This window comes from Numida meleagris, chromosome 6, assembly GCF_002078875.1.
Source record: "Numida meleagris isolate 19003 breed g44 Domestic line chromosome 6, NumMel1.0, whole genome shotgun sequence".
Classification (NCBI taxonomy): Eukaryota; Metazoa; Chordata; class Aves; order Galliformes; family Numididae; genus Numida; species Numida meleagris.
In genome coordinates, this window is record NC_034414.1 from 38,398,873 (window position 1) to 38,422,221 (window position 23,349).

General features: G+C 39.3%; 2 long non-coding RNA genes across 3 annotated transcripts in view; one reads left to right on the forward strand and one right to left on the reverse strand.

Annotated features, from left to right (window-relative positions):
• LOC110401958 overlaps positions 1-23,105 on the reverse strand; it is a 59,651-nt gene extending 36,546 nt beyond the window's left edge. The window contains exons 1-3 of one of the 2 annotated variants that reach the window (XR_002440715.1): positions 23,046-23,102; positions 8,397-8,467; positions 7,811-8,060 (exon numbers count right to left, since the gene is read on the reverse strand). This is a non-coding gene — a long non-coding RNA (uncharacterized LOC110401958). Of the gene's footprint in view, positions 1-7,810; positions 8,061-8,396; positions 8,468-23,045 lie in introns of those variants that run through there. The other variant, XR_002440716.1, reaches the window with a different exon arrangement.
• On the forward strand, positions 579-4,912 carry LOC110401957. The gene is made up of 4 exons (XR_002440714.1): positions 579-614; positions 949-1,063; positions 1,153-1,277; positions 3,844-4,912. It is a non-coding gene; the product is annotated as an uncharacterized LOC110401957 (long non-coding RNA).

The window sequence follows — 23,349 nt, forward strand, 5'->3', positions numbered from 1 at the left end:
TGTGAATTGATCTTTGTAGTTCAGTGGAAATTGTGCGTCTCAACTACTGATAACTCCATTACTTATTTTGACAGACACTTTGTCCTGGAATACCTACGTTCACCACAGCTGATGATACCTGCCATATCTCTTCTGAAGTTAGTATAGTCCAATGAAATGTTTAATTGGGGAAAAAAAGTGCCCTATTAGATCTCTACTAGTTTGTGGTTCAACGGATGTGACCTTTTTCACTGAACTATACATTATAAGAATTAAAGTCAGGCATATCATTCCCAAATGCATAAAAGTATGGTTGTGGTACAGCTGATCCAGGCAATGATGGCTTCTACTGAGCATTTTTCATATGGAGATAGAGTCACTTAACATAAAAATAAATTAGATAAGTTTCATTCTTTAGCTGTGTAGTGGAAATGCTAAGTCATGGCCTGAAACAGTGATTGAGCACACAGTAGAAAGGCAGGGCCAACCCAGGGGAGCTCAGGTGCATTACATGTACCTGAGTGACTGGAAGGGGTGGAGCCAGGATCCACCCCTTCCCAGTCCTCATTAAAGGGTTGGCAGTGGATGCAAGGGTATCTTGCTGGAGATCCCTGCCTACCTATGACTTTCTAAAGGTAAGCAAATTTTTTTTTCCTTCATTTCTGTGTCCATGGCTGCTGCATTTGGGCCTGTCCTCGTTTTCTGCAGCCAGCGACTTTGCCACTCCACTATTATTGCTGTACTTTCCAGCACATTATAGTATTACAAGCTGTTAACCAGTGCGTTAATAAAACTTAAAAGAAAAAAAAAAATCTAACTGGCTAAGTTGTTTGCCATCACAGCTGTTTCAGTTCATTGGGGTCTATCAAGTATATAATCTGTTTGCTAATTGGAGTGGGAAGTAGTTCATTACAAGTGTCTTGCTCCTTCATCTGGTAAAAATTAAGACGAAACTTTCGTCTGCTTCAGTGAGCAGAGGAGGGGTCACAAGCAGGTTATGGAGGCACACAAAAAAACCAGTGAGATTCTGTCCTGTCAGATGGTCTCCTGTTCTACAAGCAACACGACATCCACCACAACTAAGGTAAACTGGGTACTTATGTGTCCCATCACATGGTCAGATGCCCATCAGAAGATAGGCAGCTCAAGGACTTGTCTTTTCCTGTGACACAGATGTTCAAATGACAGCCACGTGACTGAGGGACAAACAAACATCTGGACCAATGAGAAAGACTAGTCAGAACCCAGTGAAGAAAGACAATCAAATTTTGACATGAGAGGAAAGCCTTGGTCCAAGGGTGAGTGTGTGCATGTACCATACCTACATTAGCATTATTGTACCTATTTCATATAATTAATAATTCATACTCTTTGAGACTCTAAATCAGTGAAGATCCTTTCACCACCCCCACCTTGCAGCTTGTGTCTCCCTTCTCAAACTTTGGATCTGCCTGGGTTGATGTGGATCCATGAAGGTTAATAGTGGAGAACCTTGATTTCAACATATATTTCTGATGTTAAATGCAGCCAGGCAAATGTTGTTCATTTGTTCTCACTAAAGCTAATAGAGCTGCACAGCAAGACTTGCAAGCATAACTGAGACCATTATCTCTTATACTAGTGAATGTAAAAGCAATTCTCTTACTTAAGCTGTATCTATCCCTGTGTATCAGAGCCAGGTTGGTTTCCAAAATATCTGCTTGTAGCATTGGCACAGTATCTACTTACGGACTGCTATGGCTGCTTAATTCAGTCATTTAGTTCTTCAGGATGCAGAAACCGTACATAGGTGACTTCACCATTTCTATTTGCATAAATTTATGTGCATTGCTGATGAGTTTATGCTCCAGCTGTTCCAGAAACAAAGTCACACAGGGGCCAAAGGATTTGTCATGACATCAGGTTATATATGATCACACAGCATATAAGGAGATTAAACAGACCTTTTGTTTTAAAAGACTTGGCACAGAGTCCAGCAAAGCATCTAAATGATTATTGTGTATTCATTGTCTAATTCCCCTGAAGGGGAGTTTTTCAGCCAGTATGTTCTCTCTAAAGCCAATATTATGATGATGCTGAAGTTAACATTCTAGTTCAGGAAAACAGCCTAATGTTTTGAGGGTTTGTGAGAGGCCATAGAGATGTGATTGCATGTTCTGTATGCAGCCTTCAGACACCAAGGGAGTGGTGATGTATCTTCTCAGCAGAACACAGAAAACTTTCAATTTTCTTATTTCCTTCTGGTTTTGCCCTTCAGATAGGAGTGGTAAGGTAGAATGTATGCTGAGGTTGCACGAAACAGTGACTCTCTGGTGAGTTTGTAGAAAAGTACTGTCACAAAAGTAAATGTGAGGAGGAAAGCATTACTTATTTATAGGATCTCTATGCTGATTTTACCAACTTGCATGCATTTGATCTCAGATTTCATTCACTCATAGACTTGCATTCACATACTCATTAGCAGAGAATGTGCGTGCCCAAGTGTTCTGGCCAAGATCACCTGTGTGCTGCACAGGAGTGCAGGCTGTTGAGTTCTTGGTACATCTCTGATGTTCTTTTTTCTGGCAACAGTGAAATACTTTGGGGAGAAATCTTTTAGACTCTTGAGGAGTTCTTATAATACAATCCTTTGCTTCAGAATATTGCTTGCTTCAGTCCCCACATATTGGAATTAAGGTTATCCCTAATTATTGTGTGTGGGTCTTTTGTTATTTTTTTTTTGTTTTGTTTTTTAAATCTGTGTGTTTTCCTGGTGGACTAACAAGAAAAGGAATGGTGTATGTCATGTACTGTAATGTGGCTGCAGTCATCCCGTTAACAAGTCATCTGTACTGTGGTCTTATCAGGGTACAGGGCTTCAGATTTTGGCAGACACAATGCATGACTTAATTTTGCTGCTGGGAAAGGTTTTCTGGGAGCAGAGTCCCGGGAATGATGTCCTTCATTGTCAATATAGGCCATTCATTTAACGCTTGTTCTGCTGTTTCTTCTGGTGCTCTCACACACAAATATCCATTCATAGTTCTCTATACCATTCTTATAATTCTGATACAAATCTTTACAAATCTTTTTTAGTCATTTTAGTAGGAATATATATTCCCCTTTATCATGACTGTGTCATTGTACTGAGGAATAGACAAGAACTGTTTATGTCTGAAAGTCACACCAGCATACCAAATAGAAACATTGCTTCAGTATGAACTGTAGTCAGCAACTTTGAACAAAGCATTGCTGCCAGGTGGTCAGATGTCAATTTAACACTTGACCTAGATATATCAGAAAGTTGAAACAAATCAATAGAACTATTTAGAAAAGATTTGCAATGTGAATTTTCTGATAACTAGCTCTTCTCTCTTTTATTTTTTTCCAAGGTAGACTGATTAGAGTAAGATGCTATGAGTTCATAAATTAAAAAAAAAAAAAAAAAGGCAAAACACCCAAAGCCAGACATATAATAGCCTGAATTGTTCAACAGCTAAAAATTCAGAAATAAATGTCTAAATATGCTATCTCTATCTACCTGTTAATAGTCACTATGTCATTGTGCTCTGTCTTCTTTATACAAAGTGAACTATACAGATAAGATAACCTATTAAAATATCTTAGGATGAAATTCACTGTCAACATTGTTTTTCTCCTAAAGCCACAACATAGCATCATACCAGATAATACAAAAAAAAATCACCTCTCTCCCAGCTGAAACCAGGACGCCAGCTAGGGGATGAAGCTCCACAGTCAATATGCTAGACAAAGAACAAAATTCAAGGGCATATTTGCAAATAGTAATATTGGAAAACTGGCCATGAAATAGTTCTCTTTCTGTCAGTACTTCTAAGAACAGCCTGATTTTTTTTTTTTTTCCAGCTGAGTTCATGCTGGCCTTATCCTACCTGTATGCGGCTCTGCACTGAGGTTACAAAAGAAGCATATCCTTGGCAGCTTAGTGACAATACTAGCACCCACATTCACAGACTGCATCACTTCCTTCATCATACCTCTCTGTTATTAATGTTTATCTGACGTAGCTGAAGTCTGAAATCTTTGCCTACGCATACAGCAGATTTAGGGCTTATCTATTAGACATTGGCTGAAACACATATTTACATGTGTTCAAATGGGAATTGGAAAAAAATATGAATGCAAGAGCAGATGAAGGTCACAGTTCAAGTATCAAAATAGGTGTTAACTGTAGGTAGACTATAGAGGAACAGTGCTATTTCTTTTTCTTCAGAGAAAATATTTCATTCCTTTTGCTTTTATAAAGCAAGTAATAAAGGCATAGCTTTGCTAACATCCTCTAGGTTCAACAGCTCAAGCCCAAAGTCTCACTGATTTTATGTAATATGGTGCTTGAAATTCAGATGATAGGAACATATACAGCAGCACAAAGCCAAAGTTTTGTGGCAATCCACAAGCCTGTAACAAAAAAAAAAAAAAAAAAAAAAAAAAGGCCTTGGCATTTACAATTTTTGAAGTCCTAGCCCCTTCTGAAACTGAATCTGAAGAGAACTGATTTACGCTGTTACCAATGTAACAGATCCACTTGAGAAAACTTCTATCAGCACAAATGAGATCAAGCTCTGGGACAAAACCCTTGAAATAATCTTTTTTTTTTTTTCTTTTTCTTTTTTAAATGCCATACTTTGACACATTTACATGTGTAAAGAGATATCTGATCTCAAAGCAGGCAAATGTTTGTGTAATTGGTTAGTCTGCCTGCACAAAAATTGTCAAACGGGGAATTTGGAATTCTTTTCTGGTAAGTCTTGCTATTTGGATTTGTTCCCCAAAGGGATGGCTAGACAACATGCAGACTCCTGAGTTAAGGGATATGTCCTTAGTAACCATGTGGGTTTTTCACCTGTGGTTTGAGAGCAAGAGATCACACGTATCTTAATTTTTCCTGCACTTAAAAAAAAAAAAAAAAAAAAAATTAGATAATGATCTTAATGGTATTATTTCGTGATGCATATTTTGATCAGAGTTAATGCTTTCATAAATGTTGCTTTATTGAGAATTTCAGGGAAATATGCTGTACCTTCTTATTGACATATAGTGCAAGCAGATGATCATAAAATTGAAGGATGTTGGTGTAGCATGAAATGTTTTTTCTCTCCCAGCCTGTTGACACCAGGGCTCTCTCTTCCTCAGAAGCAGGAGCAAGATAGATAGATAAAAGAAACTTTTCTTCACTTTGCAAAATGAGATAAGAAAGATCTCTTTTTGTACCATTGACTTTTTTTCACTCCATAAATGTTGTGAATAAATATAATTTACAAACTTGTGTCGTGACAATCTCATAACTTCTTCTCATGAAAGTAATTGTTCTGAAACAATCTTTCAGTCATGACTAATTTTATATTTGGCTAACTCCTTTTGCCTTGCAATTCAATTGTGTGCATGCTTTTATCTTTGAAGATCAATTCTGGATATTGTGCTGAGAAGTAATTCAATTAGTTTGCATGTACTTTTTTTTTTTTTTTTTACAGTTCAGACATGTTTAGTTAAATAGACAGTCTTGTTCTCTAATAGGTTTGCTTTAAAATAATCCTGCGTCTCCATGATGGCATGAATTCTGCCTTTTCAGGAGGCTGAGCATAAGGTAAATGCAGTATGTTGTGGTTCTTGTGATTAAAAATTATCAACTGAACTGAGAAAAACCTGTAGTCGATCAAGTCTTGCTTCGTCTCTGTGATCAGAGAGATGCAGGACTCCCAGCATGGGCTTCATTATGACATCTGGGCTCAAACCCTCAGCAGTGTAAATCCTGCTCTGTGTTTTAGAAGGAACCGCACAGAAGAGTTGTTCTCGCACCAAGAGTAGGTGCAGACTCTTCCTACATTCTCCAGCTCCTTAGTGGAGTAATAACTCTAATGCTCTAAGCTGATGTGTCCTCACATTGTTTTCTTCTGGGACACACCTTGGAGGAACTAAATAAGACTCCATTTCACAAGAATATGTCATGACACACAGTGTATTTCTTACATGCTGGTAATTTTTCCCTCAGTTGTTTATTTAAAAGTTCTTTCTATTTTTTTTTCCACTTGAAACATTAGCAGCCTAGTGTAGTTTAGTTCTTGTTCATCCCACCATACTAAGACATTTATTTTCTATTATCATATAACATAAAATATATGCTGTACTGATATCATAACTCAATGCTAGAGCTTTTAAATACTATTACATCTTAGAAAATAATATTGCAGGCTCCAGGCAGTTCCAGAGTTCAGATGAATTCCACTAGTATCACTGTAGCTGCACCAATATTTACTGAATAAACCTCTTTTCTTATAGTTCTTTAGCTGAAAGGAAATGAGTCAGTGATACTGCCAATAATACTTGCAATCAGGCTTTGAGTGAATCAGACATCTGAAGAAACAACAGAACAAAAATATTGCAGACATCTGTATAGAGATAATTAAATTTTTGATTCTAGAGATCTGATTAACTTCTATATGAAAGTAAGTCATGATATATGTGTACTCATTCAAAGAGATTCTCAGGTTTATTTTATAAAGAGAATGATGAATTAAATGATCTTTATAGTCTTACTGATTTGCTGGCATTGTTAATCTGTACCTCTGTGTGATACTTCTGTTCTTTGATTTTGTCAGCTTTGAACATGCTTGCGTATGTGTTTGTACAAGATATGGACAAATTTCTTTACCCTACTACATGGTACTGGATTTATTTTGAATGTTGATATAAAAAAGACAGAAAAACAATGGTGTATTTCTAAGCCTGAGTAAGGTGAACAGTGCCTTAAAAATCTTTTAAAATTACCTATTCTCACCCTGCAAATGGGAAAAAAATTTTAGCAAGAGCAAAAGAAACATTGTATTCTAGGAATCCACAGAGTAGCTAAATGTATTAAATGGAGGGAAACAATTCCTATGAATACGTTCATAAACATTATACTTTCTCAATTCTTGTCAGCAAGACCAATACTGTCTCAAACCCCAACGTTTATTCTCTATTGCTTTAAATAGAGAATTGTTCTTCTCATGCTTCACTTTCTAATTATCTAAACTAAATCATACTTTGGATTTTGTTAGACCTTAGTTTCTTTAATAAACTTTAGTTCTCCGGATTAAGTATTTCCCTATCCCTCAGTTTCTCTTCCACAGAGCTCTGTGAATTATCTGCCTCTTTATTCTTTACATTCTTTACATTCACCAACTTAAAGTACTTTTTATGCAAATTAGCAGCTCAACACAGAATGCTCTATGCTGAATGTAGTCCATACAGGGCTCTATTTAATATTTACACACTATTCTTAAACTCAAATTATGTATAAAGAAACATCCTGAAGCCAACCAATATGTGAAGGCCTGAGCACCTGCTTGATTTGTGAGAGACAGAAATTGTATTTCTTTCACAATCCCTGATCACTGTAACAGACTGAAATAATTGTTATAAGCCTTCTTCAGAAAATTTTCAGAAGAGTTGTGCCTTCATTCTGAGAGTCATTTCAAAAGTTGTTAATTACTTCTTGATACTGCTGCTTATAGCTTCCATCCCAGGTCTGCCACTGCCCTTACAGGCAGGCAGGCCATCAGCTTCAGTAACTTAGTATGGTTATATCAAACCAGAAAGAAATGCTGTTTTTCACTAACTCTGCATATGAATCATACCTTAAATTGCTGGGGTATCATCATACTGACTAAATTTTTGCCATAGCTCATGCATTATTTCTCCTGAAGTCAGCTACTTAACACTTGGATTTTATGTTCTAACCCTCCCTCCACTGAGCACTTTCTTTAAGCATTCAGGTGTGTGGTGTAGTTGGGGCATCCCTTAACCACTTTCTCTTCGTAGTGCTGTATGATAGTGTCCCACATCACAGGTGGGACTTGAATCACAAGGTGAATCATGTGTCCATATTTTGTATAAAAGCAACATCACATTAGAGATATCTGTAAAACAAGTAGCTTTATTTGTTCCCAGTTCATTTCTTTCTTTCATGCTTGCTTATTAATATGCAGTCAGACATAGAAATGGTCTTGATATGTTCAATTTCATGGTGGCAGACCTTACTGGTTTTTGCAAGAGCTAAAGACCAAGGCTGCAGTTTCAGTCTCCTGGAAAACAAACAAAAAACACCACCAACAAAAACAAGCAAACAAACAACAGCAGCAACAAACACACACATGCACAAAAGTCAAACACAAAAAAACAGAAAACAAAAAAATTGCCTGGTCTGTATAGCTAAATTCATAGCTCATTTGTGCAAATATAAAAGTACATAATGACTATATGTGGACACCAATGTGGGAAGAAGCTCACAGAGAGCTGGAAGCTCTTTGACCTCACAGAGGATAAGCCAACAGATGAAGCTGTTAAGTCGGACAAATTTTGAAGTAAAAATAAGGTACACACTTTAACAGTGGAGACAGTTAACCACTGGACTACCTTACCAGAATATGTGGTAGCATCTGCTTTACTTGGTCACTTGAAAATCATTACTGATTTTATCTCGAACATCTATCTGTTGAAAGAGATGGAAATACATGAAGAACAGATCCATCAAGAACCATTAACTGTGGGAGTCCCTATGCAGTTTCCATCACAGACTGTCTTTAAATTGCCAAACGTGAGAAATAAACAATATTCTGTAGGATGTATTCCTCAGCACTTACTCTCTTCCCACAGGTTACTCGCTACCCTAGGAGATGTCCTTGATACACACGAAGGTCCTTACATGCTTAAAGAGAACACAGAGAAAATGAAGAAAAAAAGAAATTCTATAGGATTCCTGAGAGAATCACAGCAGTAATTACTATAATGATTACTTTTGGACTTGAAACGCCTGAAAAAAAAAAATGTCCTTGTGGTGTATGAAAATTGCAAGCAGGCATGCAAGAAGGATTTAATGATGTATTGACTCATTTTAAGATATCAGTTTCCACAGAGAAGGCAAGTGCACTAAGAACACAAAACAGCTTTAAGACTGCAGTCAAATGCATTCTAAATATTGAATTATAATCATCACCTTCATTTCTCAGCCTACCAAAACTCACAGGTTTATGCTCATCACACCTTGGCACACACAGATAAAGTAGAGACTAGGCATTCAATTATTTTGTGAAGATGAAAGAGATTGCCAAGCTGCAACAGCACATGTCAGATATTTTCCAGTAGCTGTTTAGTCTACCTATACTGACTGTGGTCCAGCCACCAAACTAAAAGTGGTCCAGCAGCAATTTGTAGTTCCTGGCAAATCTGTTTGGACAAACATGTTTAGTACGAGGTTCAGGAAGATGACATTTCTACCATGAGAAATCAAGCAGAAAAGCTATTCAGAATGAAAAATGACTATCCTCAAGTTAGAGTGCAAGATTTATCAGAAGTGGTCAATCCACACACCTTAAGAGCAATAATCCATACAAGCCAAATTGATTAATAAATTGATCTTAACTGAGAATGCCAAAAATTAACATTAATACATTCATTTCAAAGGCACTTAAGAAAAAGTTGGAAGGAGCATTTAAAGCCCCTTACCCATGTCTCTCATTTTTAATACTGAAATGTATTTTTGATGCAATGAAGGCTAGGATCTAACAGAGAGATGTGATATGGGACATGAAACAGTACATGTCTATGTCTACAGAAAAAATCCAAGGGAGGACCATTGGCTTGTCCTGATATAAGTATTAAAGAATGAAACTTATCCTTTCCCAGGAGGCATCTTTCCTACAAATTAAATAACATTGATGGAATGCTCATCATCTCCTTGCTGGTAGGAAGAGTTTCAATTCATGCATCATTTTCTGATGTTTGTCTGGAATGTTGTTGCTGTTACTGCAGATGAAACATGGAAGGAGTTACAGGCCTTCTTTTTTCCTCAATTTCTGCCTAGCAATTTGTGAATAAATTACTCACTAAATACAAGTTTAATTAACCCTTTCACCCTTCCTCTGTTCCCTTCTGTTTAGCTTATTTTTTTCTAGGCTGCAGTGAATGGGTACCCCTCTGGGCCATGGAAAATATTTGGCTGTCCATTAGTGCCCAAACCACCTTGTCCTGTCTACAGTTCATTTGTGACACTGGGGAAAGATCTTCATTCGAAGGCAAAGCTAACACATCAATGACATGAGCTCAAGAGTTTTTTTTTTACATATTGCTGCTGTTTGAAAGCTGTTATATTGCCTCTGGATTCCACCACTGTGTATGCAAAAAGAACTAACTAAATAAATAGAGCTAATGCACTAAAGAAATACTTAGTTTATAAACTTTCCATTTAGAGACTTAGTTTTGATTTGGCTGTTCAAGAATTGAGAGGTTGAAAGTCCTCTATTCATTGATGATATTCACTACTAATGTTGAATATATAACACAGAGTGGAAAATTAGTCATTTTAAGTACATCCAGAATAATATACCTGTAACGTTTCATTCTTCTGACTGTGGCAAAGAATGGAATCTCTTTTGAACACCAACCAAATCTTCATAGTGTTTGAAAATTGTCAACTAATACACAACATACTAGTATGGGGGAAGAAGAGCCAGAATGTCTATGGCAATCACATGTACGGTATGTTGCGTATTTTTTTCATCAGTGATAATGGCTTTTGAAAGGTGAGGAAGAAGCTGGATGAAAACCAAGACACTTTCTCACATGTACATAGACACACACACAAACACACACACAGAACTTTAATCTTTTCTAGTTTACTGTAGGCTTTGTGGGGCTCCATATTTCCAGGGAAATACTTCTAAGAGAGCTGCACTTATTTATCCTTTCTCTAACATCACTGATGTCAGCACTTTTTTAATGCTCAAATTATCAAAATGATGGTAGAGAGAAGTTCTGGCATAATTAAATGGCTTAGAAGAGGCTTTCTCATTCTTTTTCTCACTTTATAATGCTGTTTTTGAGAACTACTAACTGTAACAGCAAAAAACCAGCCTGCAGAAATCCAGACCAGATTCATTCTCTTTCTTCAAAAATGACCAAAGTGATCATCACTTTGAAGTCATAAAATGAAAAATATAAAACTTGCTTAAATATGCTTATCAGTTTTGATGAGTTAATGGCTTTTTTCTTAGGATAATTGGTCCTTCTGGGAATGGTAGTTCTCATATTTCCTATTCATTTATTCTTGGCATCTTGGGAACATCCACTCTTAATTTCCAGTGAAATTAACTCTGACTAGGCTCAGTTGCTGGTTTTAACCATCCTATGCAGAAAGTTGTGTCATTACTGTCGTGTAGGAGCTAGGAGATCTGAATTTAACTTTTAGATGTGTAACTTGCTTACATTGTATCCTCATTGTACAAATCTCATGTGCTTTTATTTGCCATCCACTAGACAGATCATGATTGCCCTGTAATTGATTATGTGAGATCAAGGCTACAAAGACTTTTCCCAACTTTTTAATATTAATCTAGCATATCTTCAAGACCTTTGTAAGTCATGTTGACCAAAAGTGGAGAACTATGAAGAACTGAAATGACTTCATGTGGGATCCTTCAAATTCTCTGATGTTCTGTTAAACAGCAGCAGTAGCTTACATGCCTCTCTGTCGCATCTGCCCAGGAGAATCTAATTCATGGTTTTGAATGCAGAGTTTATCGAGATTTTTTCTCTGTCTCCAGACAAGACCTCTGGTAATGATTTCAGTAAGTTCCTGCTGTTAGACAGTTGCATCCTTTGAAGACATTTATCCAAGAAAACTATCAAAAGCTCCACCAAATCCATGTCATGGAATCAAAAGTGAGTCTGGTCCATGGCCTATTTAATGTATGGTCCCAAAAGCTGATCTGGAGGTATGGGCCATAGTATTTCACATCAAGAACAAACCCATTAATTAAGACAGAACCTTGAGTAAAGGAGAAATGGAAAGCATACTTTCAGTAGGCAGAAATCCTGGCTTGACTAGTCACGTTAGCTCTAGGATATACTGGTGACAGGAATGTCATAAGGCATTTTGATACACAGCAGATTTTCATTTCCCATCATCTCTTTCCAACCGCCTTCTCCATTATCTTCTGCTTTCCCTGCAACTATAGGCCTCACCTCACTATAAAGCTACTGAAACTGGCAGAGCTCAGAGAAGTTAACCACACTATACGTCTCCTTCAGAAAGGCACTGGGAGATCTTAAACATCCCACATTGCAGCACAGCAGGTATATTTGGTATAATATATATTTGGGATAATTAGTCCCAGGGAAGTCACTAGGAATTCTGCTGAAAAAATTTCCCAGATATATTTGATAATCCTATCCTGCAGTAATTGGAGTAATTGTAGGATTTGTTGATAATAGAAGAGTAAACATCATGCCAGTGCTGTAAACTTGAGGGTAATTAAGCTCTAGTTAAATATGGCACTTGTAAAAAACAGCATTTTTTTCGGGTCAAAAGAAAGTTAAAAAAATCAACTTTGTACTTTACACTGTTTCATCAGCAAATTAAAAGAGAAAAGTCTTGACAATTTCCCCTGTTTTTTTTTTGTTATTACACTTCTGAAAACAAAGGGGAATCTAACATCTCAGAGTGTCCCAAACCCATGAGTGGGCGCATCTGAGTGATGTGCTAGAACTGTCAGTAAAAGGTAGCGAGGACAAGCTGTTGCCTCAAAATATACTTCTTTTAAACAGTCTTACTTCCCTTCTGAGCTGAATAGCTTTATGAGTACTGCAGAAAAGATGGAAGCTACTCCAATTCTATAAAGTACCTTGGTGAAAGGTACTTTAAAATGGTAAGATCTCTAAGACTGTTTTATTGTATCTAGAGAAGCACAGAAAGAAGGAAGAACAAATCAAAATTGTCGTACATAGTGTGAAGAAATAGATTAGATTTTCAAGAGCTTAGAGTATTTCAAACTCATATTTGTGCCAATATGGAGGCATGGATGAAACAGCACTCACAATCTAGAGCCCCATTTTCATGGTCTTCAAAACTCCAAGAAAATTACTTTTTGCAAGATGCTGGAATAGTCAGTGCATTTTTTTTTTTAAAGGGCTTCTTCGTAGGTTTTCATAAGGTTATTTGAATTGCTTTTAGCTAGCCCAGATGGCAAGATAAAAAAAATTATGGTTTTCTGTGACTGAATCTTAGAATTAGCTAGGTTGGAAAAGACCTACAAGATCATCCAGTCCAACCATCCACCTACCACCAATAACCCCACTAAACCATGTCTCTCAACGCTATATCTAAACGTTTCTTGAACACCTCCAGGTGACTCCACCACCTCCCTGGGCAGCCCATTCCAGCGCCTGACCACTCTTTCAGAAAAGTAGTGTTTCCTAATGTCCAGCCTAAATCTCCCCTGGCGCAACTTGAGGCCATTACCCCTTGTCCTGTCACTAGTTACAAGAGAGAAGAAGCCGACTCCCAGCTCGCTACAACCCTTCAGGTAGTTATAGAGAGTGATAAGGTCCCCCCTGAGCCTCCTCTTCTCCAAAAGTTGCCTAGATCCTTCTCTGAACTGAAAGCCAAGCAAGCTGTTTGTGACTAAAAGTTCTATGCCAATTGCATTGAAAATGTGGCCTAAACTAAAGCATTTGCATTAAGTAGAAGTAGCAAAATCTAATCGACACTTCAAATGCCAGCACTGAAATAAAAGTTTGAAGAATATATGTATATCACTCCATTCCTTTCACCTGTTCATATGGATTTCTTCTTTTCACCTTTTTTCAGGACTACCTACAATAAAAAGGTCCCTGTGTACAATTAGTCTGAGGCCTGGATGGATACAGACTTGATCAGGTTACACCAGAGAACAAGCAGTAATAGGAGCCAGAAACAGAGGAGGCTGCCCTTTCTGTCCATGAGCCACAGACTAGTGCCCATGAACTTCTCTGAGGTCTTTGAATAACAAATTTCTGAGCAATATCTCCTCTCCTTCTTTGAAAACTAGTGGAAGAGTGAGGAACTAAAAGGTTCAGGTTGAATATTAGGAAAAACTTCTCCAAAAGAGTAGTGGGATGCTTGAAGGGGCTGCCCAGGGAGATAATTGAGTCAATGTCCCTGGAGGCGTTCAATAAACATGTAGATGTGGTACTAAGAAACATAGTGTAGTGGGCAACATTGGTGGTAGGTGGACAGCTGGACCAGATGATCTTAGAGGTCTTTTCCAACCTTAATGATTCTACGCTTCTACTCAGCCTGTCCTTTATCTACACAAATGATGGGTGGAGGATGTACAGTCCAGGCATATTGAAGAGGTGGGACAAAATTAAGATTTTTTTCAGTGCTGATCCTACACTGAAGTGAAGCCTAGTGGAGGCTGAGTGCAGCCTATATCAATACCAGCTGCTGTCTGGACTCAATGGATAAGCTGAGGCAACCAGCCCTCCTCATCCAGGCAGATCCTCACTGCATCATTTTCCTCACAGAGAGGTGAGGAAATAGGGAAAAAAAGGTTACTCAGTTCCATGTACACACCTGTACATGGTCCTGCTAGGGGCTGCAGTGGCAGCTGCTGCTTGTTTGAGAGTCTAAACCACAATCACAATCTCAGCTTCTTCACTTAACATAGAATTGAAAACTTGATGAATGGCACATTCTTGCATTAATATTTGTTAGTTCCTTATTTTATATTTTTAAAATAAAATGGCACATGATAGAATCATGAAGTTATTAGATATGATTTAAGTAGTTCAAATGATTTCTGCAGTAATTTATGCCTACTGATATGTGGATTGGCAGCATTTCACCATCAGCCTCCTTCTGAGTAATGGATTTGGTGTGGAAGGCCAGAATGCCCATTGTGCTGCCTCTTATTGATCAATTTCATGATTACTGGATAGCGGAGAGTAAACCTCAAAGCATTAAGTTTTAATATAAAGCAAGCTGAATTTCTTAAACTGGGTTTGCAAGGTTAGTTTATCCTTTCATGGATGGATGCCTCTATCTGCCTTAATGCCCCATAAAATCACTGATGTTTGTGTTGTGTGTTGAGTGTGGACAGTATCTGTTTTACCTTTGCATCTTTAATATGGTCCTCAAACCATAACCTTTCTGCCTGCCTTTCAGACTTCAGCCTGGTAGCAAAGCTAGGTTTGGCTCCAAAGAAAATTAGGACAAGAGCCTACACATTCTGAATTTTTCAAATTGAGAATCAGAATTAATTCACAAGCTCAAATATTCATTTTGTGATCTCATTCTCCTCTCCAAATAGACATGACCTATTAGTTCCATGGAACAATAGAAAAGGCACAAGTTACATGAAATCTCAAGAAAATGCTCTCTAAACACATATTTCCTCATTAATGACTAGAATGAAGAAAACAACAACAAAGGTCTCAGCTGTCACAGAGGAAAGAGAAAGGCACAAGGTTTTCCAGGATGAGGTTTAAACACCCGGATTATTTCCCTTTCTGTTGTCCTCAACTGACAACATAAAACATTCAATAACGAATGATGTTGGTGAGCAGACTGTGGGGATTGGCTGATTTCAGTCAAAGGTTTTTAAATAATCAGTCTTAAGCTTCCTTTCAAACCAGGAAGCAGGAAACCTTGTTTTGCAGATGTATCTTCCTTTTGTTACTCTTAGAAGATGCCTGTGTTCTTTTTTTGATTGGAATAACCACTAATAACTGTCAGTCGTAGTCTAAATTCATCCCAAATCAGGAATTTCCTTTTACTAATCAGTATGTTTCTCTGTTTGCATGACAACAACTGCCACACACTTCCTGATAATTGCCAGTGATGATCCTCGTGAGGACTACTCACAAGGAGTTATATTTTTGTCACTGACTCATGTATTACCCGCTTGCAAACGACATAGCTAAAGATGAGTGTTATCCCTCTGCCCCTTTCACACTACTGAAGAATGAGGGACAGCATCAAGTTGCTGTTCTGTAGACTGTAGAGCTATCTGTCCCCAGTCCAGTCGGTCTGCCTTGCATGGAGGTGTTGATGGATGCTGCTACCAGCCTCTGCCTGCTGCGTTCAGGCGCTACAGCACAGATCCCTGGTCAGTGAGAGCACAGACTGGCTTGAGTTTCACCCTGGGTCTCCCCTGCTCCCAGCTCACCTCCCTTAGGAGCAGCTGTCCTCACTGCTCCCTGACTATCCAAGAGAGGATTATGATTTTTACTTCTTCTCCCCTGGCTTTTATAGGTTGCTATGTGATCTGTACATAATACTCAGAAAAAGGCAAAAAGCTGAGTGTAAGCACATCAAGAATGCGCAGTACTCAAGGGAAAGGCAATCCACCAGCTACTGACTTGGAGCCTAAGTGATAATGCTTTCCCTGGAAAACTAGAGGCAGATGAAAGAGAGAATCAGGATAATCCTCTCAACTGCTAAGAGACCTTGATCATGTAACGCAAGTCCCCCAAACAGCAGAAAATGTTCTTTATTCTTGGTTAATGTTTAAAGGCTTCAAAGTGCAATGCTGCTATGGCTGTGATTGAAAAGGACAAATTCTGCTCACAAACACACATCAAGATTTTCTTGCTTATTTCCTACTCAAAGCATTTTTTTTTCCCCTCAAAATACTGAGGGAGATGTTGCTTAGAGAGACAACAAGCGGCTGAAAACTACTTAATTGACTCCAGGAGTTTAGGTCCAGTGGGATAATGCAAAAGCTTTCTCTTGCCCTGTGTGGATTGTAGCACTCGTGTTTGTCATACTAACACCCCTGGAAAACATGTTAACACTCCTGGTCCCGTAAAGGTGGGAAGACTCCAGCCTACACAGCTGTTTTGAGTGCTGAATTTCCATTTCAGAGGAATTCCTGGCACTAGCAAAAGTATAGCATATTTGGAAGCCAAACAAGTGTTTTTTGTTTTTTTGTTTTTTTTTAATAGATTTGTCACAGGTATAGATTTCTGGAAGCATTTTGGTTTGGAAAAATCTAACAATTTGTTTGATTGGAATATTTCTCTAAGATAATAGAAGCTACATTAGTTCTTCGATGCTTTTGGCCACGAAGCTGCTTTAGATTCTCCAAGATGCTCTTCACTCCTGGGATCAGCACTGTTTTTTATCCTCTGTTGAGGAACTGGGACTCTGAGATTTGCTGTAGTATCTCAGGAGCACAGACAGTCAGAATCTTTCCTGGACCAACATTCATTTCAGCAATGATTTAAGGAAGTAAACTGACTTGTTAGGCCACATTCCCTAAACACACACACACAACCAAAAGCCCCAAACCACTGAGTACACTTTTTGTCTTTGTTTCCTGATCTTGTTGAGAGGTTGTCAGAGTGCTGGGACCAAACTAACAACCTTGTGCTGCTATGAATACATAGGAGAGTACATACTGAAAACCAAGCATTATTTCTGACCTGCAATGACTTTTTGACAGGATACTTACTTGGAGGTATCAAGAAAAAGGAAATCTCTGTTGTTCTACTGAGGTTTTTTGGTAAAACCTTCCACGAGTGGAAAAGGTGTGAGGAATATAGGAGTTAAGAAGGAAGCTGCAAGAGGTGCATCCCACGGTCCTGGGAGTCGATGCATATCTACCTTCCAGAGGTTGCCTAAACTGGTTCTGAGAATCCACGGCTGGCAACCTCACTGTTTCTTTCTCAGCATACTGGTTTCTGAGAACCCTTTTCTTTCTCTGCATATACTTCACTTTCTGTTGTCCAAGGCACTTGAATATCTATCCTGAATTCCACTAAGCTCTGTTGGTCTCAAGAACCAAACTGTGCCATTCTGTGAAACTAAACCCTTGTTTCTTACAGAGCAGTGTAGGTCCAGACATACGAAGGAACACAGAAAATCCCAGGAGTCAAGTTACTCAATACCCTCTTGAATCTGTGAGAGTAGTGACTAAGTCATTAGATGGGCTTCCCCTCAGGTACGCTGCATAAACAGATAATGCGTGGGCAGCTGTAGATAAATGAAATTCGTTGGGAGTACTGGAGAGAGGATTTTCCCTTGAGGATCACAATTAGCCTTTGAATACTTTCAGTATAACCATAGCACTTTACTCTCCTTATATTCACAAGGTCTAATATTAGCAATATTGAACTGTGGTGGCTAATCAGCCAAGAAGAAGAAAAATATATGCACCTGTATGATTCCTTTTTCACAGATAAACTTCCTCATCCCATTCCATCCCCCTCCCTTTTTTTTTTTTTTTTTTTTAACCCCTCACAGGAGTCTTACTTTTCTTGGCACTTCTCACAAAAATACAATGAACGCCATCTTCGCAGTAAGATGCTGCTACTTCTGCCCTTTACACTACTTCCTGGTATTTGAGAAAGAGTTTGTTATTCAGATATTGAAATAATGGCACAGTTGTGAGATTTAACACCAACAGGTGATATTTCAAGCTTCAGAACGTTTTATGTTTCTTTAGTGGTCTAATTTTCAAGGTGATTTGATTCATTTTTGCTTCTGTATCCCCATAGCAACTGTATCCAGAAATGCCTTTTACTATTTGGGCAGGCTAAAAGGCTGCAGCCTTTCTCCCAAGATGCCAGATGACATTCTGGGATCAGTGGTGACATCTTTGTCACAGGGAGCGGTAATGCCTACTAGGACTAAGCTTGCGGCTGCCTGGAAGCTGCAGCTAATTCAAAATGCAGCAGTCTGCCAGAACAAAGAGATGAAAAACATTATACTAATCTCTAAATTGTACATTGGCCATCCAGTGGGGCCTGGTTTAAATTCAATGTACTGGTCCTTATCTCTAAATCCTAAAGATTTGGCTGACTCTGAGGACATCTATTTTCTGCCTGCTAGCATGAAGGCTGTAGCTGATGAACGTTTTAAACTTTTCAGCTCTAGACTGACAGCCAAAGGATGAAGGGTCACAATGCAGTTACTTCTTCCCATTTCCTGAGTTATCTCTTTTTGCCTATTGGACTGCAATATACTAATGCAGATTTTCCCCTTACAGAACGTGGCTGTAAAGTTCTCTCACCCAAGCAGATAGTACAGGGTGTTTTTTTTTTTAATTACTTTTGTGTGAAATAAAGACTTGTGTTGTCACTGGTGAGAGTATCATCAGTTCTTTTTATAAAGAGGCCTGCTAGAAGTCACGTTAAGTGTTTTTAAAATGTCTTAACAATGAAGCAGAGATGACAAGGAGGCACTCTCCTGTGTTTTAAAAAGTGGAGGCCCAATAAAACCTAGCATTGGCATGTAACTGATTCATTTATGCCAGCCAGCAACTCTTCTACTACATTAACAAAGTTCCCAAATTGACACAATAAAGGATAACCGTACATAAAGATTTTTTTTTTAGTGAGAACACACAATATTCCTTGAATACTTTACAAATACCATACTTTCTGCAAGCAATGACATATACTAATGCAGTTGTGTCATTTTCAGATTTCTGCCTCATTGATGGAACTAATTTAAATGTGGCTAATGTTCATACTTGTAATCATAGTGAAAACAGTGGACTTATTAAAACAACACATTTAAACAGTTCCAGCAGCAAAGACTTAAAGGTTTCCTTCTTCAGGTGTTTTCAATGACTTTTTTGCATGCCTAAATACCTATTTACAATAGTTGTTGTTGTATAAAAAGGTATGTTAAAAATATAAACAGCAGCAACTAAGAAAAGCCAAAACTGAACCCTGGGTCTATATGAAGGATGATAGAATCATAGAATTAGCTAGGTTGGAAAAGACCTACAAGATCATCCAGTCCAACCATCCACCTACCACCAATAACCCCACTAAACCATGTCTCTCAACACTGTTATCTAAATGTTTCTTGAACACCTCCAGGGACGGTGACTCCACCACCTCCCTGGGCAGCCCATTCCAGCGCCTGACCACTCTTTCAGAAAAGAGGTACTTCCTAATGTTCAGCCTAAATCTCCCCTGGCGCAACTTGAGGCCATTACCCCTTGTCCTGTCACTAGTTACAAGAGAGAAGAAGCCGACTCCCAGCTCGCTACAACCCTTCTCCAGACTGAACAATCCCAGCTCCCTCAGCTGCTCCTCATAAGGCCTGTGCTCCAGACCCCTCACCAGCTTCGTCGCCCTCCTCTGAACATGCTCCAGGGCCTCAATGTCTTTCTTGCAGTGAGGGGCCCAAAACTGGACGCAGTACTCAAGGTGCAGCCTCACCAATGCCAAGTACAGAGGGACAATTACTTCCCTACTCCTACTGGCAACGCTATTTCTGATACAAACCAGGATGCCATTGGCCTTCTTGGCCACCTGGGCACACTGCTGGCTCATGCTCAGCCGAGTGTCGACCAACACCCCCAGGTCCGTTTCCTCTACGCAGTCTTCCAGCCACTCTGCCCCAAGCCTGTAGCGTTGCCCGGGGTTGTTGTGGCCAAAGCGCAGGACCCAGCACTTGGTCTTGTTGAATCTCATCCCATTGGCTTCAGCCCAGAGATCCAGCCTGTCCAGATCTCTCTGTAGGGCCTCTCTACCCCCAGGCAGATCAACACTTCCTGCCAGCTTGGTGTCATCTGCAAACTTTCTGAGGGTGCTCTCAATGCCCTCATCCAGGTCATCAATAAAGATATTGAAGAGGACAGGCCCCAGCACCGACCCCTGGGGAACACCACTCGTGACCAGTAGCCAGCTGGATTTAACTCCATTCACCACCACTCTCTGGGCCCGGCCCTCCAGCCAGCTCCTTACCCAGCAAAGAGTGCACCTGTCCAAGCCACGGGCTGCCAGCTTCTCCAGGGGAATACTGTGGAAGACAGTGTCAAAGGCTTTGTTGAAGTCTAGCTAGACCACATCAACAGCCTTTTCCTCATCCACCAGGCGGGTCACTCGATCATAGAAGGAGATCAGGTTGGTCAAGCAGGACCTGCCCTTCACAAACCCATGTTGGCTGGGCCTGATCCCCCAGTTGTCCTGCAAATGCCATGTGATCTCCCTCAAAGACATGATAAGATCACGTAGATGGATGCAAGCTCACATTTGTTTTGAACACTCATCTACCTTACAAGATGAAACATATTAACATGCTTTAAGAAGAGAGAAGGCTTTGCATTCTAAGTAAATGAAACTGCACCTGCACAGGTTCTTTTCTATTGATCATGCTGAAATGAATTAAGATTACAGAAGCAATCAGCCATCTCCTTCCAAGTATCTTTAAAGCAAATGAACAATCTGAGAGGAAACTTGCTTCATGTGCAGTAGCAGATATCCACATGAACATGTTAGATGATGACAGTTCATACTAAGCTCAAGATGGAGGACTTCCACTTGGGCAAGATTTTTTTGTGTGTTTGGCTGTGTTCTGAAACAGATTGCTTTCTCTGAGTAAATTCACTCTTATCAGTACATGTTCGTTTTTTGCCTCCTCATGTTGAGATGATATCTATGTCCAGTGCCCAGTGTCTTAATGTCCTTGCCCAGAGATCTCAGGAGATGTGGATATGGAAGGACTCAGCCGTGGAACCATGCCAGTCTTGGCACTGAGCTGACTGCTGGACCAAAGAAACAGGCCGATCTGGACATTTGCATATCTGTAGAGTTAATAATGTTTTGGATAATAACTACAGATTGAGTTTTTAGATAGCCACAGTGTTACTGCAGGAACTCAGTTCCCAAGTCTGGTCTTGCTGATATTTTCAGCTTCTGGTTTCAATTTTGGTATCTGAACACTTTCCCTTGCCAAGCCTAAGAGCTAAATTCAGACAAAATCCCATTCACCTGGTGCCTGGCCTTGAAGAAGCCTAAAATTTATGAATAAGCTTTACTGTATCTCATGACGCTGACCATACCCTGTACTCACTTTAACTGGTGATATCTGGTGCTAGTCAGATTTAATTGTAGCTGCATTGGAAGTCTGTAATCTTTTTTATCTCATTTAACTTGAATTAATATCCCCTAACCAGCACTGAGAATAGCTCTATTCCCTCTTAGGATGTTGGCCACAGAGCCATTGTTGTGACTCATTACTGAGAATCCTTTTTCTGCTCAGCAAAATTGAGACAAAGGAATGCCTCATCAAGTTTTTACTGTTCTGCTGCCTTGCTTTTATAAAGCTTATGGAGTGGGCTATATACAAAAGTCCTTCCTGCAGAAGGTCACCCAGTTATAATCCAGTGCACAAAACCATTAGGTTTGATTCATACAATGCTTTGCTTTAAGCTTTTTTCATCTAAAAGCTTTGTTTAAAATTACTGGTAATATTTCTGAGTATAGTTGTAACTAATTTATAGTAATTAGAGGAATTACATCCCTGAGTCTAGTGTCCCTGCATATATTTCAATATTTCTATAAAATATCTATGAAGTCCTGTGCGCTCTCTCTCATTGCTGCAGCTTCTTCAGGAAATTGCAATACTTTTTTTTGCCTCTGCTTGCTTCCTGTTATCTCAGACCATAAATTGTTTGGGTTGAGAATTCTGTTTTATTACGTGTCTACCCATCATCAAGGATAGCAGGACACTGATTTCTCCTCATATAATCATTACAAAAATAATTGAGGGAAGACCAGAATCAGGAGCTGTTATGGATGGCTGCTCACCTCCCACCATCAAACTGTGTGCTGCAGTGGAAGGTGAAAGGAGAGAATGTAGTTACTTGTGCTATTCCTTCTCTTACCTACTTCCTCCCCTCTCTTTTCTGCACTACTATGACAGGAGCTCAGCAAAGGATAGTACATCTGATTCTGTCTGAGAATACACACTTATTTCTTTTTGTAGATCCACGGAGATTACACCTCACAGGAGTCATCCAGTCAGACCTCTTATTAAGTGATCACCACACACTGGCTTTGTTACTAGCTTTGTAACAAAGAGATATTCTGCTGACCACAATAGGCAAACAACAGCATGTAACACATATAAGAATGTGAACTTCTCATTTTTTATTCCACTTCTGTGGCAATACCAAGTCAACTCATCAGATATGTCCAGTATGCATAAACAAGGCTTGCAATCTCAGTTCTTATGAGAAATAGGCTGCTCTACCCCACGCTCTGTGCCTGTTTGTAGACACAGCTTTGTGTTTTGCAGGAACGCGATGGAAAAAATGTATAATACAGTCTCTTACATGGAGGAAAAATACTTTCTGATGCTTGCCAAGGGAGAGAGTTAAACTTTCCAAGGTGTAATGTGATGGAAAGCACAACAGTAACAGCAGAGCAGCAAGATCCCAGGCTACAGCAAGCGAGGATTTTCTCAAACACAACAGCAACTACAGAAATAAAAGAAAGAAACTGCTTACCTTCAGAAGGCCTCAGACATACAGAAATCCTCACAGAGATCTTTGCCTCCACTGCCAACCCTTACATGAAGTCTGGGATGGGATGGATCCTGGCTCCACCCCTTCCGGTCACCCAGCTGCATTCCATGCACCTGAGCTCCCCTGGGTTGGCCCTGCCTTCCCACCAGGTGCTCAATCACTGTTTCAAGCCAAGACTTGTATTTCCACAACACAAGGCATTTGAAAAATACCTTTAACTTCTCATCTCAATGACAAATCATAAAGGTCACTTGGAGGATCAGGCAGTGCTTAATTACCCTAGCTG